Source organism: Onychostruthus taczanowskii, unplaced genomic scaffold, assembly GCF_017590055.1.
Source record: "Onychostruthus taczanowskii isolate IOZ18803 unplaced genomic scaffold, ASM1759005v1 scaffold20, whole genome shotgun sequence".
NCBI classification, from domain to species: Eukaryota; Metazoa; Chordata; class Aves; order Passeriformes; family Passeridae; genus Onychostruthus; species Onychostruthus taczanowskii.
In genome coordinates, this window is record NW_024499240.1 from 13,304,096 (window position 1) to 13,331,049 (window position 26,954).

Below are 26,954 nucleotides of genomic sequence, written 5' to 3' on the forward strand. Positions count from 1 at the left end.
ACCTCCTGTTTCTCTTTTCCCCTTCTGCCTTCCTGTGCAAGCCCTGTGTCCAGGCTCAATATGTAAAATCCTGCCACAAGTCACCACCCCTGCTGTAGCCATTGATACTAACCATCTATTAAGGATTTTATGAGTGAGATAAGTTCTATTTATACCTTTTTAATATATAAATAGAAATATAGAAGAGAGCTTTCTACCAGAAAGTTTCTGCAAGGAGGGGGGATAGCTGCAGTTCAGAGATCCCAAGTTAGGCACTGCTGGAGGGAGGTTAAGCCACAGTCTTTAATTAGTAAAAATTCTAGATTTATCCTGCCATGTACAGCTCCAGTGCTACTGAAGGGGCTGGTTCTGAGTGCTACCTGCCTTTTGTCCTCACTCCAGCACAGTGTCCTCACTGATAAAAGCTGAGAGCCTTAGATGAATAAGTCATATTATTAGTAGATTTAATATCAACTTAATAGCAATTAGCAACCACTTTTTATATCCTTCTGAAAGGAAAAATGGCCTAATAGTTAACTGTCACTGAGGTTGTGCTAAATGCCTGAACTATAGCATAATATACATTTTAAAATTTGTTTATGTGAGGAAAAGCTTTGAAGAGTTTAGGGGCAGGGCTGTTTATGTTTGAAATAATTCTTTCCAAACTCGGAAACACACAAACATTAAACATTAAAAACATTAAAAAAAATCCCTTTGTTACTTTTAGAAATAACTGAAGGGCAGTCCATCAAGATGTACATCAAGGAAATAATTCTCATGAGATAAGACATCCATCCTAATAGTGTTTAATCAGGAAAACCAGGGCAACATAAGATTATTGTGCTTCACAATGTATTTTTTTAAATTTTAATCTGGTTCACTAAGAGTGGGTAATTTAACTTTAAAGGATCAGAAGTTCAGTGAGAGAAGTACACTCCTAAGTGTTTAATAGGAGTTTAAAAAATAGGTGAAACTCAGATTATTCAAAGTGTCTGTAGGAAATCAACAGAGAAATGTCTGTGTTGGGCTTCAATTTTTTCTGGGATTATAGAGGCTACCAACAAGATTAAGAAGTGTCCCTGCAGTGGGCAGAAAGCACAGATGTGGTGCAAGCAGAGAGCAAGGCTGTGTTTTGCTTTCTGCTGGGCTGGCCGTGCTCCCAGGGAGGGCTGGATGGGTCTGGTGGCCCCTGCATACCCCAGGGATTCTGTGATCCCAGACCCAACCAACAGGGTCTGAAATCCAGAGGAAATAATTCTGTATGCTGAGATAAAAGGTGCTGTTTCCTTTGACATAAGGGTATGAATCAGAAGTTCTGTCGTGGATCTTTCACAGGTATTCTTATCCATGACAACTTTAGCTTGCACAGCAGTGTGGACTGCTCTCAAGCAGATAGGTCAACTTGATAAAAATCAGATTATTTCCTCCAGACAGACCTATATTAAGCAGTAAGTGATGCCATTTCTGTTCTGCTGAAATCTTCCCATACCTCGTTTTCATCTCCATGTAAGCCCTAAAACCGTTCCCTTTTTTCCCCAGTACTGATTGCTCAGTTTGCTCTGAGCCACGAAAAAGAAAGACCTTGCTTTGCCACTGTATTCAGGGAGAACCATTTGTGGTAAAACACAGTTTCTAATGCTGTGAATGCTAAAACTGTTGGGCTCCTGTCATAAAAGTGGAAGTCTCATGTCTACAGCAGTGGGTTAGAGAAACAATTGCTTGTGAAAAAAACGAAGTGCTAAATGACATTAGAACAAAGCAGAGTAAGATCAAGGAATTTTGAAAAGGACTGCAAGGAGTGTGGCCAGATCCACAAAACACCTTTTTCACTGGCTTCTCACTCAGATCTTCAGCTATGTCACTTCAGCTCTCAGGTAAATAAAAGCCTGTCTGTACCTATTCCCCATCTCATTTTGGATGAGAAGAGGGCTCTGATTCAAATAAAATCTACTCAGGAACAAGGAAATTAGAACAGCCCTGCCTACAAAGAATTTGTTATTCCTTGAAAGAGTTTCTTAACCAAATTCAGCCAAATAAATTATTTTCAAGGGTCTGCTAGCCATGTGTACTGCATGTTAATCACAGAAACAGAGCATGGTTTGAGTTAGAAGGGACATCAAAGACCATCTCATTCCAAACCCCTGCCATGAGCAGGGACACCTTCCACTAGACCAGGTTGCTCAGAGCTCCATCCAACCTGGCCTTGAACACTTCCAGGGATGGGGGTTCCACACCCCTGGACAGTCTCTTCCAGTGCCCCACCACTCTCACAGTACAGAATTTTTTCCTAATATCTAATCTACACCTTCCCTCTGCCAGTTTGAAGCCATTCCCCCTGTCCTGTGACGACATACTCCTGTCAATAATCTCTCTCCATATTCCTTGTGGGCTCCCTTCAGATCCCCAGGTAGGTCACCCTGGAGCCTTCTCTTTTTCAGGCTGAACATCCCAGTTCTCTCAGCCTTTCCTCAGAGGAGAGCTTGGTGAGCCCCTTCCTCTATTAAAGATAAATTGAAAAAAGAGGGACAAAAGGTTTAGTGGATAAGTCTGTTTGCTCCTGGGGACCTATATTCAGTCAGGTTTTAAAATGTTAGCAAAAAACCATTTGATGAGACCAGCATACGGCCAGAAAGGTCTTAGACCACTGTATTGGCCTGAAGGAATTGCATCCCAAGTCCCTAAGAAAAGCATGACATCAGATGACATGAGAAATCCTCAAAACTGCCCTAATTGTGAGCACAATTCTCCATATTTCTGCAAACACCTGTGAGGTCCAAAGTCCTTTTGTGGAATATGTCTGGCCATTCTCAGCCAGCGAGTCACAGCCTCTCTTACCCAGGGGCTGTGCAATGCCAGTGCCTCTGCAAGCCACCAGGAAATCACTGCTCGTCCGAGTGCAGCTGTGACTGCCATGCTGATGAAAACTGGGCTTGAAAGTATTTTAGATGCAAAACAAATAAAGAGATAGGTTGCAGTTTAATTTCAGACCTTTGGTCTTTGTGTGGGATGCTGTACACGTCCTTTGTGAGCTCAGAATCTGCTGTACCATGAACAGCTTACACACAACATCACACTTGTACACAACAACAGAAGATAATTTGTCAAGCCTCTATTATTTCTCACTCCCCCTTGATTTTTTGTGCTGATATTGAGTCACCAGAGGAAGCAGTCACATTTTTTTTTTTAAATTCAAGATACCTGAGCTGCATCTCCCCCTCCTCAAGTCTGTCTTTACCCATGACCAGAGAGCACAGACCAAAAGCCATGAACAAGTTCTTCACTCAGACTTTCTGAGCTTGAGAAAGTAATTTTTTCCTGCACCTAGCTGCAAAATGTAATTTCCAATGCATGCCACTTTCTCAGTAGAACAAATTTAAAATACACTCATGCAGGTCTGTGAATATCTTCTTGCTAAAAATTCCCATCCTCAATGAAAAAAAAAAAAAGAGCAGACTTTGCCTCAAGTTATATGTGGAGTTGCAAAAAGAACAAACTAGTAAACATTAGATTACCACTTCCCAGTAATAACCAACAACAAATATAAGTAATGAATATATTTTATGACATTGCTGCTCTTGCATTCATCTTGGGAGTGTTAGAATGTCTACATGAATTTTGCAGTCACGTCTTCATGTGAAGAAGTAATTTATGGCCTAGAGGAGTTTGTGAAAGTGATTAAAAAGATCTGGGTCACTTTAAACTTCATCAGAAGAAACTGCAAATATTTTGTAGAGTTTAATCTATCTGGGTACACATATGCATTGGTCATTATGGTGGATTAGGATGGAGTTTTACTTTCAGTTATTCCATACATCAGTTTTTTTACTCTTTATGTAGTATAGAGGACTTTTTTTTTTTTTTTTTTTTTTTTTGATACCACAGTAATGTTTATCTAAATTATTTAGGAATAAATATGTCAATGCATCCAGTTTATTTTTAGGGAAATTAATTCAAATGTTCTATTTTCTTAAGTACTGTTAGTGACTTGTACATTCTTTGACAACTACATGCAAAGAAAGAGCCTTTAGAGGCTATTCTAGGTCTCATTTTCTCACTTCTTCCACTTTGGTCAAATGACGCAAAGGGGATTTGGCTCAGCTTGAGCCATAAACTCTAGAAAGAAATATTTTTGCTGTCTAAAGATAATAAAACCCTTCCAAAGGACCATTACTACTTTGTTCTATTCCCTCAGTTTTACCTCCTGCATAATTCACTCACATAATTCCTATTTACAGCAGCTTTTGCAGTGTGGAATCCCATCTTCCTGCTGCACATAAACTCTGTGGCACTGGGGTTTTCTGAGGGTGGAAAGCAGAACACGAAAACTCGCTCACAAAATGAACACCACACAGTTAAGCAGGTTTTTTCTGCCGTGTTTAAGCAAACCACTGATTCCTCCTTATATAAACACTCGAGAAATAACAAGATATTTCCCTATGTACAACATGCTCTCCCTGAGCACAGATGTATCTGTTCTTGCTGATGACCTGCATGAACATCCTGCTGCTGCCACACAATCACTGAGCCCAAGCCACACAGCCAAGGCAGCAGTGATCTCTTAGAAACCTCTCCAATTTGGGTTGCTCAGCTCTGCTGAGGCTGCTGCCCCCTCCAGCACACACAGAATGGCACAAAAGGTCAGAGCATCCCCCCTGCCCCTCATTCCGAGAGGGCTGCAGTAATTCCCGCTGCCTGAGGGAGACCACGGAGGAAAAGCAAGCACCATCCCCAACACTAAACTGGTTCTGAGATGCAAGAAGTGGAAAACTCCCCTGAGAGGTCCAGGGCAGAGCATTCAGGCTGAGTAAAATAATCAGGAAAGTTACGAGGGATTGACATCTTCTGCAAGGAAAACTTTAAAAACAGCCCCTCCACCAGCCAGTAAAATGTAAATTGTTGCCTAAACTGAATCATTCTTTCATGGCAGCCAGCACTTCACAGGTTTCTTTGTATTTGTACATATGTTGTAAAAAACCGCAAGGCCATAACATTTCACTCATTGGTTTGGCTTCCTGGGAAGGCAAGGCTGCTCTACTTGTCCCATCCCAGCAGCATAAAAACTCCACCTTCTCACCAAAATCCCTGCAGCCCCAGGCTCCTGTGAAGCCCTGAGAAGGTGGAATTGTCTTCTGCCACGGTGTCCAGCATGTACACCAGCCACAGAAACGCAGCAGGAATTAAGGCACAGGAGGCCAGGTGTAATGAATTACCCAGAGCTGGCAGGAAATGGCTGCACTGCTGCTTTGACTGAAAACATGCCACTCTAGTAAGTCCTGCTCCTCTTCCCAGAGCCAGCTTAGGTATCTCCACATGGGTTTTTTTCACTGCTGTATAGGCACAGGAGCTGTGTCAGGAAATCTGGATGTCCCTGGCTGGTGCCCTCCTGTGTGATTCCAACTAGAGCAGCGGTGCGGCCACACCAGGGAGCGTTCAACGCTCAGAAAAAACAGTTTGTGGGCAGAAGTGCTTTCTCAAAAGCCTTACTTTCCCTTCTGCTCCTCACTCCAAAGAGCCTCCACAGGAGATTTTGGTGTGCAGCAGCAGTAGCTTTCTAATAACCAATTTTCTTTGGTTTCATTTCACTGGCTGGTGAATATCAAACCACTCAGCTCATGTTTCTGTTACTTTGGAAGTGCAACTGTGACTTTTCTTTTTGGGCTGTCTTCCAAGTTTTTGGCTGTACAGTAAATGGTGAAGGTAGCAGGACAATAAAATCAGATATTAAATGAGGATTAAGGGTTTTCTTGCCATCATGGTGAGTTGTTATCTTTAAACAAGTCTCATTATTGCCATCACTTCCTGGGTGGGGCATGCTGAGAAAGAAAAAGAGTATTAGTGATAATGACCTGCCACTGCTTTTGTTTTCTTTCTTGTCTGCTGCACGTGGACATAATTCCTGACCATGGCATTTCTTGAAGAGATCCCATTCATTTACCAACATCCCTGGTGACAAACCCAAAGGATCAAAAAAATTTCCTCTTCTCCTTGGCTACAACAGAAAGAAGTAACAGGGGAAATCTGCAGCTAATAACATTTACTATAAATTAGATTTTGGAGATGTACAAGATTATTTTTCTTTCCCTAGTTGTAGAAAATGTGGCATTTTAACCACAGAAGAAGCAGAAGGTTCACAACACCAGCAAGCTTTACAGATGTCAACAGATACTTGAACTCTCTGTTCAGCCCTGTTTTCTCATAGTCACACTTAGGGTGGAGGAAGGGGATCTCATTTCCCAGAACTGCTGCTGTTGAAGATTTGCTTCATCCTGTCACCAGTTCATGGTGGAGTGTCTCCAACAGCAGCAGGCAAGCTGGTTGGACACTGAGGGCAAGGTTTAGTTCCAGCTTGCCAAGAGGCAGAGGGCTCCTGAGCTATCTGTGTTTTATTATCTGATTTAATATACCACTAACATTTCACTTGCATTTATAAGTTTAGAACATTTTTTAATAGCACTTTGGTAATAGTGAAATTGCCTAAGAAGTCCTAATGGTGAGTCCCTTTTTGAGACAGAGGAATTTGTCTGCTTGCTACTGCAGCCACTTTTACAAATTTCCAGTGTCAAATGTAACAGCTTGCATTGCTTTTAAAAGAGGCAGACTAGGGCACTAAACACATACAAGTGCTGCAATGGCTAAGAGGACCAATGCAAATATACTTCAGATATCCCCACCTGTTTAGTTTAGATTGAAAGTCATTATTCATAGCTATGAAAAGGGGAAAAAAAAGGTATTATCCCACTGCGTTATAATCCCTCTTCAAGGATTTAACACATAGAAGTTCACAGGAGGAAATTTATGCCTCTCATCATTTAGACAGGAGTAAGAATTATGGGAGCAGTGAGTATAAAACTGCACAGTTTGGAGGGCTCAGGATTTATGGGTTCCATCAGATAACAGAAAATGGGAAGGAGAAATCAAGTGATGCCACAGGAAAACCAGTGTTCTCACAGAGCAAAGGCTAAAATACACATTAGAGAGCCACAGATTGCATGATGGGAAGAATGTATAAATATATCACACTCTTATACAAAACATTTTAGAGTTTTTTTTGTCTCTGACACTTCAGTGGGCTTCTATTACCTCACAGCTAATTGGCTGACAGCCCTGTGTTTTACATTTTGTGCCTAACATTGCAATAGCTATGAGTTATAACAACTAACCATAGGTTATGTCGTATCATGTTACTTTGGTCTGACATTCAAATCATAAACCCTTTATTTTTTCCCATTGCCACATCCATGGCATATATATTTTTTATTTGTACTTGGCCCTTCACAGCTGGCAAGCAAGTTCAGTGGCACTTGACTCTTATCCTGTGGTTAATTCCTCTAGTGAAAGGCTCATTCCCTTGGCTGTAACAGAGCCTTTTCCTGGTCATGTTCTAGCCCAAATCCTGGATGAACAGTAAAATATATAAATGAGACTAAATTACACCGAGGTTAAAAGCCAGATCCTAAGTTTTAGTTGGAAACATAGGGGCAGGTGTGCATGTCTTAAGGTTTTGCAAAGGTTCACTTTTACTGTGACCTAGCTTCTCATACACAAAAGTTTCTAAATGTAGTAGTAACTATGAGACATTTTCAAATTCCAGTGTTCTTATAATCAGACTCCAGTACCCACAGCAAAAGAAACCCACAAGTTTTGGGGATTTCTTTGTTGCCTCCATGGAGATTTTGAATCCTTCATTAAGGCACATCCCTTCAGAATGGAATCATTGCTATCCATGTTAAAGCAACTCCTGGTACAACTTGGATAAATCCACAAGAACACAAGCTGCTCTTCTGATAGCAGATGTGCTTCAATGTTCTACCCCTAGACAAATCACTTTTCAGGTTTCTTTCAAGTATCCATAAAGAAAACCCAAAGGAAGACAAAATGTTCATCACCCCCACCCAAGGAACGTGGCAAGAACGAAATGTAGATGTTTTTATACGAAGATATTTTTATAGTGAGAAGTTGTCTCTCCCACAGAGGCAGAACTGCAGCCTGCTAAAACAGTGCCATGAAGAACAAGGCCTGTGGTGTCATGGTACAGCAGAACTGAATCTGGTATGGTCCTGACAACCAGGATTTTGACAGATGGTGGGTACAGCAGATAGGAAGGAGATAAAACTCCTAAACAAAAGCTCATTCCACAAATGAAAATCCAGAGAGCCAATGTGTCACCTGTATGTGATCTATGGCTGCAGAGCATCTTGAGCCAAGCCTTTTCCAGCACCACCACAAACCATTGATTCCAGTATTGGCTGAGGAGGTGAATATGTGATTAAAAGTAGACAAATATGAGGATAAAAGAGATCATGAAGAAGAAGGCAAAATATGAAGTGGAAAACAAACCATTCTGATAGCAAGAATAGATTCCCTGTAGCTCATGTCATAATTTTAATTTCCCACCTAGATTCATATCTGCAGCATACAAATAAAGCTTACTTCCCTTTCAGTGTCTCTAGAAAACACAGAGTCAGTTGGGGGAGAGAATGTACAAAAACTCATTCCAAATCCTGCACTGAAGTTTATGCCACAAGACATTATGTTTCCTCTCTCCATCGCTCTCAGTTTTGAGAACATGATTCAGCCAAGTCTACAAGTAACCCAGCAAGCTCTGCAGTAACTTCCACAGGGTTTTGCTGAATTTCTCTCACTAAATGGTAAAGAACAATTCTCACATGAACATAATCATCTGCATCCAGGCCCTCATTTTCAGACATCTTTTTGGAAGAATAGAGGACCACATGAACCCACTATGGTACAAACGTTGTCAAACTGGACCTGCCATTATTAATCTCTAAAATATCTTTTAGCATAACTTCTCTCAGAACTGCTGTAAAAAACACCTTCTCTCTGTTGCCCACTCCAAAGAAGAGGTCTCAAGGGACCTGATCTGCACCATCCATCCCTGCATGCTGGCTGCTGAGGAGGGACCCAGGGTGCTGTCACAGCCTAGCTGGCAAACACACTGCTGCCTGGACACCTGCACACAGCTGCTTGCAGCACTGTGACGCAGAAGAATTAAAATAAAGAAGCCTGTTACAAAGAGCAAACCCCTGCTTTCATCCTGCACACCTACCACATAAATCTTTTGGCACGAATCACTTAAAATTTGCCAACGTTATTCTGCGTGCTATCTAAATCTCTTTGTAAAACATCCTTAAAAAGTTAGCAAAGGAAAACACACATAATGTACTGAGCTTGAACCTGAGCACATGGATCCCAGGGCCTGAGCATCAGCAGGACAATCTCACCTGCTGCTGGACTTTTTCCTTCCTTCCTTACAAGGGAAGGCAGACCAAGAGGATCAGATGATTTTTGCCTTGATCATGAACCCTTTTGGTGTTTTGATCTGTTCTAGCTCTCCTATGAATGACGTTGCATGGCACCTCACGTACATTTACACAACAGAACACAAGGAATTTGACTATAGTGGTAATCTGACTTGCAGAATACTGTCTGTCACAGAGGGAAAAAATGTGTTTGCCATTACTGTGTGGGAATCAGCCTATGCTGCCTTTTTAATGCTTTTTTTTTTTAACTTGTTGTTCTAAATAGTTGTAGAAATAAAACCCCCAAAGCAGTATTTCTGTGTTAAACAGAACGTGATGCTTTCCTCCACTGTTTGCAAGGTAGCATTTAAAATGCAAAAGAATTATAGGTGTTATTGTGAAGAAAATATACATATAAAGGCTTCCTTGCTTACACTTCTATTTCTTACACATCATAATAATAAAAGTCAAACCCTTTTACCTTCAAACCAGACAGATAAATGCATGCAACTGCAGGCTGCAAGTGGTTTAACCATATCCCAACAACTGCTCCACATGTTTGAGTTCAGAAATCATTGTCTTTTCACCTAGACAAAGCCACAATTGTTTGTGCATTTATAGTGCTCTTCAGCAAGTATTTCATCATGCACCTTTCCTTTGGAAAAGGCTGTCCAAAACTCTATATTTAGCCATCACAAACACGCTAGTCTTAATCTTCTTGGCATAAATGTAGGAGGCTGTCATCTCCTGAGAATCAGCTGGGATTCTGCCTCAATGTTTTTTCAAGTGATAAAGCAAAACTCCCGTGTCTTATCTAGCATTGAACTAACAGAGTGTTAGCCACATGGGAAGAGGACTTTAAACATTCATTAATGTTTTAGAAAAGGGTCATGAAATGCAGTCAAATAGCTGTGCCTGAGGTTAATTTATGTTTTCACAACTATATACAGCAGGATGACTTGATAGTTTGTCTTCAGGTTCTGGCTGTGAGAACAAATCTGGTGCTTCAGTTTGAAAACAAAGTGTTAGAGAACAACTAAAGCATGCAGGCAAAATGCAGCATGGAGCTCTTCAGGCACCCAATTAGCACCACTGGCTCTGAAATAAGAAAAATCCAACACATTGTGCAAATTTTCTACATTTACTGTTCTATTGTAATGTTGCAAGAAAAGAACAAAAAAATGGCTTGTCAATTGACTGAGAAATTGGCATAGATTCCTTGAGACAAAAACTCCACCGACTTCAGTGGTGTAACACCTGCTGTGCTCCCAGATTTCTTGGATAACCCTTCTCCAGGTCCCCAAGGGCATCACAGCCACCTCAGCACCTGGCTGAGGTGTTTTTACAGGCACATGAAATGCCTGGTTTGCTGGGGCATGCCACTCTTGTCTGGGCACACCTCAAACCAGGAGCTGCTTCAAAGCACAGCCAGCCCTGGCAAATTCCAGTTACAAGAACCTAAAATCCACGTGAGAAAGCTGTTTTTCTTAAAACACACGTTTCAATGCACACAGAGCTTTCCGAGGAAATTTGTTTTTCAGAGAAAGGAGTGTTCAGTTTATCTTAAATTTCATGCTGCCCAATTTAAGACTTACCTAAAATGGTGCCTAAGCCCAAACTGGCCCTGAAGACAGCACCAAACTCTGCCAACACTCTGTCAGATGCTCAGTAAGGCAAGGTACTTTTAATTGACCCCTTTACATGAAAAACTGATTTCCTTCTCCTCACAGACTTTTTTTCAATTCTTTAATTCCTTTTTTTCTTTTTTAAAAAAATCACAGATTCAGGAAAATATAATCCTTTTAAGTACATCACCACAGAACTACGACACAATAATTTATATAGAACACTAAGCAATAGAGAAGTTATAATGGGAACTTCTCTCTGCTTCTCTTGTCATCTGTTATGTGAAGCTGGAAGACAATAAAAACCCAAGAAGGTAAATATGTCATCACTCAGAGAATATTAAGCTTAAGAGATCTTATGGAATGAGTATCATTGAGACAAAAAAAAAATCAGCCCAATTCTTTAAAAGGGAACAGATGTTTATTTCACTGAAAAGAACTTCTAGAGATACTATAAAAAGATACAAAAAGTAAAGTTTTGGGAAGGATTGAATGCATTGTATCACAAGATATGGTAGCCACAAGTATAAGTGAAGTGGCAGAAAGAAATATTTCCTGTAAAAGCAATTACCACAGTGTTTCTCATATCTTCTGCTAAAGTAACCAGCACTGGCAACTGGCAGAGAAAGATATTAAATTAGATGGATTTCTGCTCTGCTTTAGCACAGCAATTTCTTCATTTCATCTCCCTCACCCTTTTCAGTACTGAAGATTTTACTCAAAAACCGTCTTGTTCACAATGGTAAGCAGCAAAGCTCCTGCTACTCCTAGTTAAAGGATTGCATGATTTTGTCAGGGAAGAACACTAACAAACTTTGAGTTGCAAAGAAAATTACATTAAAAATAATGTTAAAGACATTTATATTAAGAATGAAAAATATGAGGGCAGTTCATAACATTTTTCATTTTCTGATTTGTGATTAACAGCTCATATAGATTCTCAATTTGTTGGTGTTATTTTCTGGGAATTCAAACTTTATCCTTCACAGCCCAGGATTTCTAAAAACTGTTTGTACAGCAGCTTGATAAATTGGACTGAGGCACAGAGTTTACTGCTGCTGATGATTTTTCCTGCTCACCTGGGCCATGTGAATGCACAGACAGCAGGGGGATGTGGCACAGGTGTGGCAGTGCTCTGCTAGGAAAGGGGAAGGACAGGACTGTGCCTTTCCAAAGCAGCTTTTCATGGTGCTGGATCAGGGATCAGATATTACTTAGGTCTCTTGGTCATGTTTATTAAAATGGATACAGATATCCATGTGAAAAGCCAGACACATTTGCTGTTGAAGGCAAAAAACATATTTATCAGTGCCACATGCTGCCTGGTCAGCACATTGTCCCAGGAAGAGCAGAAAAACTCCAAAGACCATGGCCAAAACAGGGGAAAAAAACTGACAAAAAATGGTAAAAATAGGTAACAAAAGTTTCCTTCCATCCTTTCCCCAAGCCAGACACAAGACAGCTGCCCACCTCTGCCTGCCTTTCATCCCAGCTCCAGCTGTGCAGCCCCAGCTGTAGGAGCAGCACAGGGCCTGCTGCTCCATGGGTGCAGGTTGTCCCACATCCCATGGGACACCTCACAGCATGGAAAAATTGTTTCCCTCCACATCACACTTGCAGTACTGATCCTGCAGGAAAATCCCTTGAAATCTTGGGTAAAAACAACTTTGCTTTCCCAGTTTTGATTCACAGGTTTCATTTATCAGGACAGGGCTTTGAAACTTTTTTGTTGTTGTTGTTGGTGTTCACAAAACCACAATAAAAACTTGCCACTTGGACAAAATAAACAACCCTCTTACTTCTGCACCTCACATACCATTGCAACTCAGGGTTATAACAATCACATCTCAATCTATTAGAAATTTCTTCAACCCTGCATCCCCTTGGGGCTTCTTTCATATGAGCCCTTTGTGTGGTTAGGTGCAGCAGCTGAAACAGCTGAAATCACTCAGACCACAGAGAATAATATTTTTATTTTAATCTTTCAAAAGGTCAGTAAAGCTGAACAGGGGTAAATTACATTGCTAAAAATGCATTGTTTGTCAACACAGCACACCTTCCCAACAGCTGTTTTCCTCAGTTTTGCTGTCTGTTCAGTGCAAGATTCTGCTGGGTGGGACATAACAGGTTTGTTTTTATTTACACTATATTTCAGAATTCGTGGGAAGCAATGACACCTCTTTTGAAAAGGAGATTTCTCCCCTCCTTCAATAATACATAAATATTTTTCTATTTACCATAATTCTAGTAAAACACTTGATTTCTGTTCTGCTTTGCTACCAAATGACAAATAACAGCCCCAAGCACATGACTACTATGAGAAAATCTCTGCAATCAAAACAGAATGGACGGGGAGCCAGTTTCAGTCTGCTCTCAAATACCTGAGCAGCAGCAGAGAGACTGGACCTCCAAATCCTTATTTTGCAGGAGGTGCTTTCCCTGCAAACACAGCACAGGCTTTGGCATAACCGCCCTCAAAGGCTGCAGGGCAAGCAGGCAACAAAAACAGCACCTTCCCCCTCCACCTTCCAGCCCTCCTTTCCCATGGAGCCTGAGGATGGGATAATCTCAGTTTAGCTGGCTGGGCTGGCAGGACACCATCCCTGGCAAAACCCAGGACAGCTTCCCTGCAGGCGAGGGGCAGCAGCAGCTGGAGCAGCCCTGTCAGGTCAGCTCCTGCCAGAGGCACCAAGCTGTCCCCAGGATAGCAAGGGCACCTGCTTTCTGCCCAGTCCCACACACACAGCGTGCTGCAGCCCAGCCCCAAGGGACTTTCAATAATCCTGCACTGTTCTCAACTGGAGATAAAATAATGTAGCTACGCTGCCTGGCAGAATAGTCCTCTCCCTTCCCTGTACACAGCTACAATGAAGAAAACCTCAAAAATAGAATTATTGGGGTTTTTTTTATATTTGATATGAGACTCTCCAGTGCAAGCAATGTTTTGTCAGCTTATACTGGGTATGATGGCAACGAGGGCTTCTTCTGTCCTGGAGACTCAGCATAAAGCTATTAAATGTCATCACTAATGAAAATCAGAGAAATTTTGTTTACCAGTTAAGATCAACACTTGTTAAGGGGGATGTTTCTGTATGAAAGCAGCTGTAAAGTTATGTTTTAAAGAAGATTTTGTTTTGACACATCTCTATCTGATGATCTATTGTTATGTATGAGAATTTCTAGGCTGTCTCACACAAATATACCTTGCCAAGGTATGCAGGTATAACTTAAACTTTTAAAGAAAACTAAAGAGTTCTCTATACTGAAACCTGGAATCAAAGTTTATAAGGTTTGTCTACATTCATGCAAAGCTGTACAAAAAAGTGCATAAAGAGATTTGAAAAAGGCCTTCAAAAGACCAAAGTTGACATGTGAATTTTGTCCTCAGATTTATACTGCCATTGCCATATAAATCAGCTGCAATAACGTGCATACAAATGCATTTGCTAATTAGCAACTTCTTTTCCTCCCTAAGCTGCTCACTTAAAAGCTGGCGCACCCTTTGGACACGAGCAAATGAGGTGATTCATATTCCCAGTGAAAAGTGCCTTTGCATGTGTAATGTCACACAAGTGGATGTGCTCTCCTGCAATGCAGAAGAGTTTAAACCCTCAGAAAAACAAAGAATTCTTCTGTGAGCCTTTTACTCATCAGTTACCACACTACCTGAAAAATGATTCAATGACTATTGAACCAGTATTTTAGATTTTTCTGGACAATGCAGGTTCTCATGATGATTAGAGCAGCAATGTGTGTGTCTGATGTGTTGAGCTCCCATCCCCCAGGACACGGCACGCAACAATTTAAGGACAATTCAACGTGAGCACTTGAACCTGCTGGGAGAAGCATCAGGAGATCCCACAGACCTCCAGGAGGGATGGGATGGCAGCTGAACAGCCTCACCTTCAGTCCCAGCAAGGACTTTTTGCTCCCATCCCAGTGCCAACTACTGCAGCTTCAGAACTCCTACCTACTTTTTAAAGTAATAATGTCACCCAACAAAATTTTGCCAACAAAAATTTCCAGTACCCCAGGTCTCAGCATGAGAAAGCAATATTTCATTCACATCTGCATATTTTCTTTTTTGTTGTTGTTTCTTTTAATAGTGTTTGTGGGCATATTTGGTTTCTACAGTGCATTTGAAGAGACATGCATATTTCAGGCTAAATAAGTGGCTGAACTATTTAGTGATAAGCAAGGCCAAATGGAGTATCTAATTAGCACCTGAGGAAGTGAAGGTTTCTCATTTAAGATATAAAATTGAAAGGAACATTTAAAAATGGATGCTTTCTTAGCTAGAAATATTTTTATGACATTCTATATTTTGTATTACACACTAGCAATTTACATTGTCATCAAAGGTATGTGTAGACTGTCTAGATAAAAGTCCTTTTCTGTTCAGGTATTTATTCTGTACAGTAAATTAACTTAATCTACTTGTCAGCTGCTCTGCATTACAGAATAAATGCTTTTATAACAGGAAAATGTTTGTGGGGGGCTTGTATATTTGTTCTCTAACGTTTCTAGTGCTTGAGAAAATGCGACTTGAAGAATAACATTAAAACATCACTAATCTAATGCTCACATAAATAATGTTCCATAAGTTGATGTTGTCACAAATATATCCATATCTCTCTGGCTTTGTAAGAAAAACCCCTTGCCATTTTCTGGGGCTGTTTCCTAGCAAACAGCTCAGCAGTGAGCCAGGACAGCACCACGGAGAGCAGGAGATAAAGCACAGCAACCCCTTTACCACATAAAAGAATAATAATAAGAAGAGAAAACTGTCTAATTCTCATGACAACAAGACTCTTGTAACCACAACAAGGAAGTTCATCAGAGGAAAAGCAAAGTTTAGGGGAAGACTTTGCTTGGAAGGTTGGTCACATGAGAGAAGGGCCCTGTCCCCCAGCAGTGCTCAGCAAGGGCAGCACAAATGTAGTGAAACTTGTGTTTATATTTGGTTTGCTGCACTGACAGGCTGCAGAAAAAGCTCATTGAAAGCTCTCCTTTGAAAGCTATCTTTATGTTTTCACTTTAAATTAAATAACAAATAGGCTCCAGAAAGTTTTTTCATAATTCCTTAGGACTATAAAGTCAAAACAAAAATACTGTTCATTGTTTTGGGTTTTTTGTTTGGGTTTTTTATTAAGTTCACCAACTATTTCCACTTACATATAATATTTATTCTTATCTGTTGAGTAAAATAATATGACCTTCTTGAAATATTTTTTTCCACTAGTGCTACAACAATTCAACATTTAATAATTTTAAAATCACAACTCACAATAGTTCACAGAATTACTTGAAATTAATAACACTACCTGCTGGTGAATTAGTGCTGTTAAATTAAAAACTGTGCCATGCCAGCCCTAGAAACCTGCCTCCTGCCTACATGGGAGCAGATAAGGAATTACTTCATTTAATCTAATTACAGTGCTGTAAAAGAAAAGAGAAATGAGCTCTAAATATTGCTAAAAATGCTCTAAGTCTCCATTCTCTCTGATAGATGGAGGCACAGAGGAAACTGCTTTTATTATCTGAGATATAACTGGCTTATTGTCCTTTCACCCAGCCACTGTTCACTGCTGAGATGTATTCATTAGAAAACTGCACCTACACCATTCTCATGTTTTAGAATAAGGGAATTTTCATTTGTTTCAGATGTTTATGTCATTTTAGCTACCACATCTATCCCCAGTGCTTCAGCTCAGGCACAGCTCCCAGGAAGGACTGTGGCAACAGGATACAGAGCTTAACCTCTAGTTCCATTCTGTTTTTGGTAGTTTTGCATGCAATTCTTCAATAAAGAATGACACTGGGAACTCTTTTTGCCAGTTGTTTGCCTTGTAGGTGAGCTGCACAACAAGGGGGACTGCCTGCTCCTCAAAGAAGTCTCATAACTCATATTCCTTCTAGATTTTTTTTTTAATCAAAATGTTTCCACTTTATCCAATCTTCTTTCCCATTGCGACCTTCAGAGCTTTTTATTTTTTTTTTTTTTTTTTTTAATCTATTCCTAAATAGAGCATCTTAAAATGCAAGCCTCCAAATGGCTGTCCATGTGAGCCTAACTCAGGGTGCCAAAAGAGCAATAAAAAACAACTTTGAAAATTCAGTTTTCATAGCTCTGATATCTTCCCACAGCACCTTTTCTTTTAGGTGAAATCATGGCAAACTACAGAATTCACCATTTGGTTCTACAGCTATTACAGACCTGTGCTGTCTTACAAGACCCTGGCCCACAAATACCACTGCAACACCTCATGTGCATCACACTTGCTAATTCCAAAGCTTTTTTCCCCTGGATCTGGGGTAAAGGACTCTTTGTCCAAACTCCAGTGGCACGCACAGAGTACGGGCATTGGAGCTGCATCTCTAAGTCAAAAGCATAAAAAAGCTGAGTATTCTATAGTTTAGAGCTATAAAAAAACAAGATTATAAAAGGCACCTTGCTGATTTATTGCCATTTTATCTGGCCTATTTCTATCGAGAAAGAAATATCATTTCTCTGCAAATGTTTGTTCTTTATTTAGGAGCAAACATTCGAAGAAATGCTGGCTGAGCCTGACATACACTTGCTATGCTGTTTGCTTATCTAGCAGCTACATCTTTTCTGGACCAAAACTCCCTTTTCTAGTGCATAGAGTACAGGTAAAATTTAAATAAGCAGTCCTGTTACCCCCAATCAGTTCTCTCCTGTACCCATCTTCTCTAATTCTGATATCTTTACAGCTGATAAATGTGCCCAGGTCTTGCCCAAAATGTTGCTGTGATTCTGAGTCTCTCCACCAGCTATATTTGCATACTCATGCAGATCTGAGTGCTTTTTCTGCTTCCTTGCTCCCTTTTATGGCTGCTCCCTCACTCGCATACTGCAGGCAATCTGCAGGGTTGTGTGCCAGGCATTCAATCTTGATAGACACCAATTTGGTGTAAGATACACAGAGGGCACCCATCATGGCTTCTCCATATAAATTACATCTCTATTGTATGCAGATAGAACATAAATCATTCATTCAAAAAGTCATAGGTGAATAACTGTGTTGTTCTTGACAATATTTTCTTTGCTGAAAATTAAAAAAAATCCATGTTCATATGTCACCCCCACACAAGAGTTTACATTCAAGCCCAGATTGAAGTATTTATTTGGAAACACACTGGTGTTTGATGTAAATTTAGTGCAATAGAACATAAATTTGGTTTGTAAGTACTCTAGGTTTCACAGCTGATGCATAAAGAAACTTGTGGGAGCTGTGCAACACCAGGAGAAAGGCAGAAGGCACCACTGGTTTTAGCTGCATGAACATGTATGAAGATGGTTAAATTTGGCTTAAAGATCCAAAAATATTACCCTTGCAAGACATTGATTAGGTCTAAAATTCTTAAGCTATAAGTTCCATTTAACAGCAATACAGGTTTCCAGCTTCAATTATTTTTCCACATTCACCCTCCACCAAAAAGACCACTCCAGACTCTGCATTCTAAACAAGAGGCTTATTTTTCCTTTCATCTGGCACCTTCAGCAAAATCAAAAGAGAGCAAAATTCTAAACCTTTGCACATAAATATGATTCACTAAATCATCTCATTACTGAGGAACCACACCAATATCCATTACAATTATTAGATCAGACTAACATTGAAAATGTAAATGTGGCATCCTAGTGATGTAATCTAATATTATTACTGCTTGCATTCCTCCTTTCATGCCCCTCAAACTCTCCTAAAATGCCATTTCACATGTAAAGTTTTAATATTACAGAAGTGCCTGTTTGATCTAATTTCCAGAATCAAAAATTACTTACTGCTCTCACTGCTTAATATGCTTCCCCAAAGAATAAAAATAAATTTAATTCAAAAACAGCTATAAAAAGCATTGTCAGATTTTTTTCCCCTCTTTTATTAGCATTTTCCATTAAAGACATGCCTGGTCTCCAGTTTTACAAGAGCTGTGTGCTGCTCCACTGAGCCCACATCCTGCAGCAGCGCACGCTGTTCGTGACTTAAGCACCTCTTTATTTCTAAAGCCATCAACAATTATTAAACTCCTTGAGAATAAATCTCCTTATTAGCATGAAGATTAGAACATCTCAGGTGCAGAAAAATGTCAGCTGCTTGTCAGGAGTCATTTTGAGCGTGCTCTCTTGACCCATTCCCAATTTAAAAGCCTGTTCCTGTGGAACAGGACAGATAATGAATGCAGCATGAAAACAGCCAGCAAATGAGCAATACAAGAAACTTGTCTTTCTAATTGAAAGAGCATAAGCTAAAATTATAGTACATTAGCTAACTATCCAAAGTGCTAGAAATGCCATGAAAAATAAATAACTTCATCTTGGAGGGTCTTTCTCAGAGGAACAGGGGACACAGCACTGCAGGATAGGCCAGAGGAAGAGCAGCAGGGTGAGCTAAGGTCACTTTCTTTCTAAATGAGAAGCCTACATAGGATGCTAATTTGGTTTGATTTGTTTTAAGCCTTTCTGAATCATCAGATAGATAAAATCTTAATGATTTTTTCATCCAAACAGACTTAGAAGTACCACTTTTAATTCAGAGAGTCTTCTATAAAAGAACTCTGCCACATTGCACAGTCCTGAGGGCAAAACCACCTGGAATTGTGTAAAGGGATCTACTGGCTTTGGTTTCATTTCTAAACTTCAGGAAGACATAAAAGTTAGGAATCAAAGTAGTGTATTTTAACAGAACTTTAGTGATTGCAAATCTACTAATGAAGGCAGAACGTAAACATATTAAATTTGTTAGTGCCGCACAAGTTACTGTAGCAAGGGAAGCTGTAAGATTTGGTGGCTATAATACTGTTCTACAGACTTTCTTGGAATAACTATGCTGCCATAAAAATGAATGGCAATAATAGGACTTAAACATACTTTTGAGATAAAACCTAGATAAAAACATTGTTTACATCACATTTATTTATTGTTTAGGCTTTTCCTCCTTAAAACATCAGTCTATAAACAAGTGTGTCTGATACTGATTCCCTTACAGATATAGTAAGGGAATAAACCATGTCACATGTACATTTTGTAATGTTATAAATATACAGGGAAAACATTATTAGAATGACTTCATGAAATGATTTAGGGAGAAGATTTGGGCTAGGACTGCACTGGGGTCATAACAGTGGTAGGCAGGTACTGCAGTCAAGAAGACATGCTAAACAACCTTCATTTTTAAAGCCTTCTGTTTCACCAATTTTAAAAGTGGGTGGCTCACTGTTCCCTGACAAAGCTTACAAGGAAGCCTCCTCCTTCTGCCCTTAGGGACAACCCTCCAGTCTTGTCTTTTCAGATTTTAAATACATTTGCATTTTACATTGTTGACATTCGCTTTCTGAAATAGCTGCCCTGGTGTTTGAGCAGTGCTTTCACAGGAGAGTGATATGTGAAAGGAGGATATTTTTCCCATATGTGTTCATGCCAGCCCCTTATATAACTGAAGAAATGTTTTTGTTCAGTCCTAGAATAATGCTTATGTTGAATATAGTTATTTTTATTTTGAATCTGCCAGCAGACCTGTAAAATCATTCATGCACACAGCAGCAGTGCTTTAGTGCCTTACCTCTTCCCTGCACCCCATTCATCTTCTGTGAGACTGATAAACATGTCTGCTCTCAGAGATATTATCAGACACTGCCTAAAACACCCCAGGATTCAGCCCAAACACAAAACACTAGGCAAGAAAAAAAAAAAAAAAAGTTCTGAGAAATCAATTAAAAATGCCACTTTCTCCAGCTGACATTGTGAGCAGATACAGCTGCAAAGACACTGGAAAGAGAATGATGTCAAACTCTCCTGACAGCTCTGACAAGACTGCCCAGGATGAAGCAGCTTTTTAAAACTTCTTGTGCAATAACTCCCTTCTTTGACTACAGCATCTGAGAATGCTCAGAGGGATTCACCGGGTTAGACAAGCTCAGAAGTTCTGCCACCCTTTCTGTAACACAGCTCCTGTTCATCCCTTTCTGGAGACCTGAATTCACTGTTAACACCCCAAAGGCAGAGCACAAAGAGCCTTCCTTTAACATGAAGATGCTTCCCTTTGCAGCAGTTCTGCCACAGGGGCCATGTGATTTTGTGAGGAATGTCTGCCTGCCCATCTGACACCCACTGCAATCATATGCATTGTCAAGCCTCTCTGATACAACTGCAGGAGTGCCACAAAGGATAACAAAAATAAATATGATTGAAGAGGTTGCACTGATGTGCAGAAATCAACACGTACCCCCTTCAAATATGAATACAAAGCTGTCCTGCATTTGATGCTACCTTATCCAAAGAAATAGTAGGAGCCTTTCTCCTAACACTTGAAAATTGGAAAAATATTAACAAGGGCTTAGAATCAGAGATAGAATTGCTAAAACTTCATCACTCCTAGGAAAGTCATTATTTTCTGAAAGCTCTGAGAACATTAGTTAGATTTTTATTTTCTTTTTAATCTGGTCCTTCTTTCAGCTCTAATGCCAGCTCCTCACAAGAGCAGGACTAGGGGCTTATGTGTAACTTTCAGAACTTCTGCTGCTATTTCAGTCTGTAAAATCAGCATTATCCCATCTAAACCACTATTTTTGGGTGCTTATTTGGGACCTCTGCTTTTGCAACTGCAGTTTTACATCATTGCATCTAAATACACTCCAGAAGAAATCCAAACTCTCCTGCCAGCAGCTGTATAAGGTGTATGCCAGTATTTTTATGTGAAAAAGTTACACATAGTGCTACCTCACTCTGCTGAAAATACTGAACAGAGGTCTCTCTATTATTTATTGTTTAGTGACAGTGCCATTACACATTCTGGGTTTTTTTTTCTGTAAATCCTCCTTTACATTCTTTGAAACTACACACAGCTTTTGTACCCAGTCAAAAACAATAAAACTGCCTCCCCTGCAGTGAAGCACAATCCTGTCAAGCTGAATTTAAGAGCTGCAGAGAGCACTGCCTGGCCCAGCCCACCTCCCCAGATATTACAGGAACACATGACAATAATGCCATCCAAAGAGAGAGAACTTCATTTCACTGAGATGATGCTTGATTTCCTTCAGTCACATTTAAAAAGACCTGCATTTTATCTTTAAGCTGAGCACTTTTCTTTGCATTAATTCATCTTAGAGTTACTGGTACTTGTTTCAGGAAAACATAATTTCAGATTTCTCAAAAGGAGCAACTAATTTTTAGTATATTTTCCATTAACCATAAGTCTTTTGGTAGCACACTATATGTACATATTCAGTGGGGGAAACATTAAACTGGAAAACACTAATTCAACAAGCATTATGTTATATTATACAACATTAGTAAATGAAAAAAAAATCCCAAGGAAATAATGGGAAACTAATAGCTAATAATTACAATACTCACACCACAGCACCATTAAGCAGAAACATATCAATAAGAAACTGCAACATAACTATTCATTTATGAAATACACTCAGTGTTTTAATGCTATAGTGAGCATATAGCAATTATCTTAGCAGTTAAGGTGAATTTCAGCTATTGAATATCCCTCAGTTAAAAGTTGTCATTGGATCCTTTTTAAAGTAAACACAATTAATATGACACCTAAACTTCCTGTTGTAGAGTTGCTAGGAGAGCTCCATACGTGTTCCTTTTAGATAATACAGACAGTTTTGAATTAATAACTCAGCCATTGCACAAAGGCCAGCACTCTACATTTACAGAATGCATTAGATTCAATCATGCTGGAACTACATAATTACAGGTGATTTTACAGTTGTTTGTTTCATTTCTCAGACCACGATGGCACTCAGAGTAATGTAATTATTCACCTAATTATATAATACGGTTGTAATAAAGCATTTGGACTGCTCAGCAATGACAGCTGAGAAGGTAGTTCAAACATGTGATGTATGTACAGCTTTAAAATTATCCTGCAATGAAAGACAATCTCTCAAGTTAAAAAGGTATCCACATCTTAATCATCATGAGATAGTTGACAAAGGCATAACAGCACAATTGGATTAAGTAAAAGCCCAAACCAGATTTGTCCATTTTGAAATAGTTTGGGGATCCAATTTTCTTCTTCCTGTGACGATCCTGATTTAGGGACTGACTCATCACAGCCCAACCCCAGACAGGGCAGAACTCTTCCAAGATACAGGAAATATTTGAAGAGGCTGCAATAAAGGTCTACAAAGGTTCAGCATGGAGGGTTCTGAACTGTGCTGTACAGTTATTTTCATCTAGCATCCCACAATGCTATTTGTCAGCTCTGCTGGGAAAGATGTTAAAGTGGGCAGAATGCCACTGCAATGTGGCTATACTGCTTATCCTCTATCTGTGCTAACTGGTTTATTGCAATTTATTTATCCTTTAGACAGCCCCACAGAGCCTGCAGGAACAGGGTCTCCATGTTGGAGAGCGCGCTTCTCTTTCCACTTGGTAGGAAGAAAGGTTGCTGGTCACACCAAAGGTTTTATTCAGAGCTCTAATGGATGTGAGCACTCTGATTCACACAACTACACCAACAGGTCATATTAATTAGATTTACCTGATCAAAGCAGCCTTCTGGGGAAAGCCATAATGGTTAGCAGCTCTGTGCTTTCCTTTTGGTCCTTCCCTCACTGCAGGATCTGCAGCTATGAACCACCCTTGTCTCAACACACCCTTCTGAAAGAACAGGACAACTGCTAGATCCATCTGTGATTCTGTGTTTCCTTTCTGCCTTTAGAGATGAGTTATAACAAACCATAGAGCAAGGTTTGGTGCTTGGAGATGCTTCTGTACCAGTGTTTGTCCTTGACTCACTTGACTCATTTCTGAGAGAAGAAAAAAAAAATCTTTCCAGATGCTTTCTGCTTGCTGAGCCTTCTTGCCCCTCCTCACAAGTCAGCACACATCACACTAACAAGGACCCAGAAGCTGCAGCTTTGTGCACTGCCCAGTCCTTTGGGTGGGTTGGTCAGGACAGTGTGAACAGGGTACACAGCTCATGTGGTTCCTTCATGCATTCCAAAAGTTACTCAGCATTTCTAACACGGTTAAATTGCAATATCAGGTTCCTGTAGATGGCCCCAGCAGACTGAAAGCAGTTCACTCCTGTGCTCAGATTGAAGTTGACCTCACTGGTTTGTCTCTACATGCTATTTCCCTACCCTGCCTACTGCATGCATTTCGTTTCCTGCATTTCTTTTCTTCATGTGAGAAGAGGATGCACACATCTTTTCTGCTAGTTCTCACCAGAAGGGGCTGTTTTGAAATTTTCATTGATCACAAGGCAAAGAAAACCCCCCTCAGCCTGCTCAGCTGCCCCTCTTCACAAAGTTTCCATTTGTCCTGCTGCTACTGCAAGTCAGGCGTGAAACTGGAGCCCAGGGAAGAATGGAAGAACTTTGGGGCAGCATCCCAAGGCAGCACAGCTCACAGGACTCTTCACCACCAATGGGAGCAGCCAGACAGCTCCCAGTGAGCTCAGGAGGGCAGGATGGGAGCAGGGTTAAGGTGCAAGGAATTTCACCTGGCAAGGGCAGGCATAGAGCAAAGAGTGGAACACCACAAGCAGTGCCCTGCAAATCCAACATCATCTCCGAAGCCTACGCATCAGGAGCATCACCTGACTTTAGGAAAGCATTTTTCTGCCAGCAAACCCCAAAACACAAAGAATCACAATGACTTCTTGGGATTGACACAAATTCCCTTCCTCACAAAACTGGTTTGTCTGGGTAAGAAAGTATAAGATTGTTGGCCAATAGGTGAATTATCCTGCAGAAGAAAAAAAAAAAAAAAAGCTGCTGGTTGGAAAAGTGAGATAAATTCAAATGAGACTTAATTCCTAGTAGAGCTCTAAGCTCTTGGATCTGCTCAAAAGAAAATATTTTGGCCAACAGTGATCTGGAAGCAAAAAGAATACACATTTGGAATGCAACACAATTGGCCGATCCTGTGCATGTGTCACTTCTTTCAAGAATTATTTAATTCCAAATCAAACTCTTACATTTTGGCTGTCTTTCAAATGCATGTTAAAAATGCCTGTAAAGGGCTAACACGTAGTGATTTTTCATTCTGAAAACCAACAGAACTGAGACATTTACAACCTTATCTGTGAAAGGGAATTGCCAGCTGGGGAGAAGGATTTGAAACTTACTGCAGCAGCATTCTAACAGAACAAAAAACTGGAGCTAACACCTCTGTACATGATTTCATAGGGTCGTCTCAATCTAAGCAAGAAAGGATTCCTTTCTAATTAAAAATATGTTCTGCATAATTGTGATAAATGGGAAGTAAAGTGAGATTGAATGTGTTTAATCAAGTTAATCGTTCACAAGAGAAATAGAAAGCCTCATATCAAAATGATGGGTTTCAACTCCATATCAGCTACTTCTGATGGTGATAAAATGTTCTATGGAATAAACCAACTATTCAAATACTTGGGGGAAAAAAAACCCAAAAAAACCCCCAAAAATAAACCAATTTTAAAAGGCACCATTGAGCTCAAACTATCAAAGAACAGGAACAACCTAGTTGTTTGGTGCTACATGGGAGCATTTCTAGCTGGACACATTTTCCAGCATTCTTTGGCCCCATCTTGGTCAAGACAATTGTGTTCCTACTGAGCTCCAGGCTCAGGCTGCATTGGAAAGCAAGAGGCAAGCACAGGCTCCATATTCCCCAAAACATTGCTAGAGAAAGGTGATTTACAAGCAGAAAAAGAAAAATTGTATACATGTGCACCAGTACAAACACAGTAATAGCCTGATTTTGGAGGACAGCAAAAACATAGAAAATATTTTTTCCTTCAAAAATCTTCTGCAAAATGCAATAGGGATAGAAAAATTGAAAGAATAAGAAGTATTCCCTAACATTTTAGAGAAATTTACTTTTATCTAGAACTCTAAACCACAAACATTCAACCAAAAATTGGAAAAGCAATCTAGATCCTATTCTTCCCTTTGGAACTGTGAAGAAACATGGAAAAAAAAAAGGCAACTAAAAATGTGGCAGACATATTTCTAAACAGGCAAATAACACTTGCAGGACTCTCACAGGAAGGCAGGGGGAACACCTGCGTAGCAGAAACTTGACCTTGGCTCTCCTGCATCCCAGATGACTGGTTTAATCTAAAATTTCTCTCTCATACATACTTTAGCTAAATGCTATTTTTTTTTTAAACCTAGCCTTTGAAAACTGATTTCCCAAGTAAGAGATTTCCATTGGAAGACTTCCAAGAAAGCTACACTAGAAATTGAACTGACATCCAGTTATCTATGCACACACACACACAGGAGCACAAGGGAACACCTTCCATAGCACCAAGAGGCTGAGCAGAACTTCTTGTACAGGTACAGGTTGCTCTGACCAAAGCATCTGGTGTGTGACAAACTGCTGCCAACCCCAGATGTGACACTGGCACAGCAACAGCAGCAAGCCACCAGAATTTCCAAAGCTGTCCTTGATCAAAGGAACCCACAAGCCCAACCCACCAAGTTGTTTTCCTGGGGTCCACTAATGCCAGAAAAACAGGATTCAGGATTACTCAAAATTATCAGTACCATTAGAGGAAACCTTAAAGAACAGCTTAATTCAGGGAAAAGTAAGAAGTTGTCTTCTTGTGTGCCATGTTGGAAGGATAAATCGTTGTCTCAGAAGTTAAAAGTCAGCCAGGCAATTTGAAAAGGCATCAGAAACCAAGAGATGCCTCCAGCACTGGTGTTTCAGTGTGGCTTAGAGCCCCTGAAGTGGGAGACAGCCCACTTCAAAGGCCCTGCCTTTGGCCAGGATCCAGCCCCCTCAGGTGGGGACTCACCTTTCTTTCCAGGGAGACAAAGTCCATCCTGCACTAAGCAGTGACCCTGCTCCTCCTCCCCCTGATGTCCTCAGGTGTGCAAGCACCTGCCATCACAGCAGGGCTTCCAACAAAGAGCCTGCATCTGCTTCTGCTGGAGATGGTATTGATTTTTTCAATTTTTTTTCATTAAAAATGCATTTGTAATGGAAACTGCAATAAATCCATAAGCATGAAATACAGCTTGATACCATCATTTTTGCTAGTTTGAAATGACCAATTTGTTACCTCTAAAAATAACTCACTCCAGTAATATTTGCCAGAATTTATTTTGG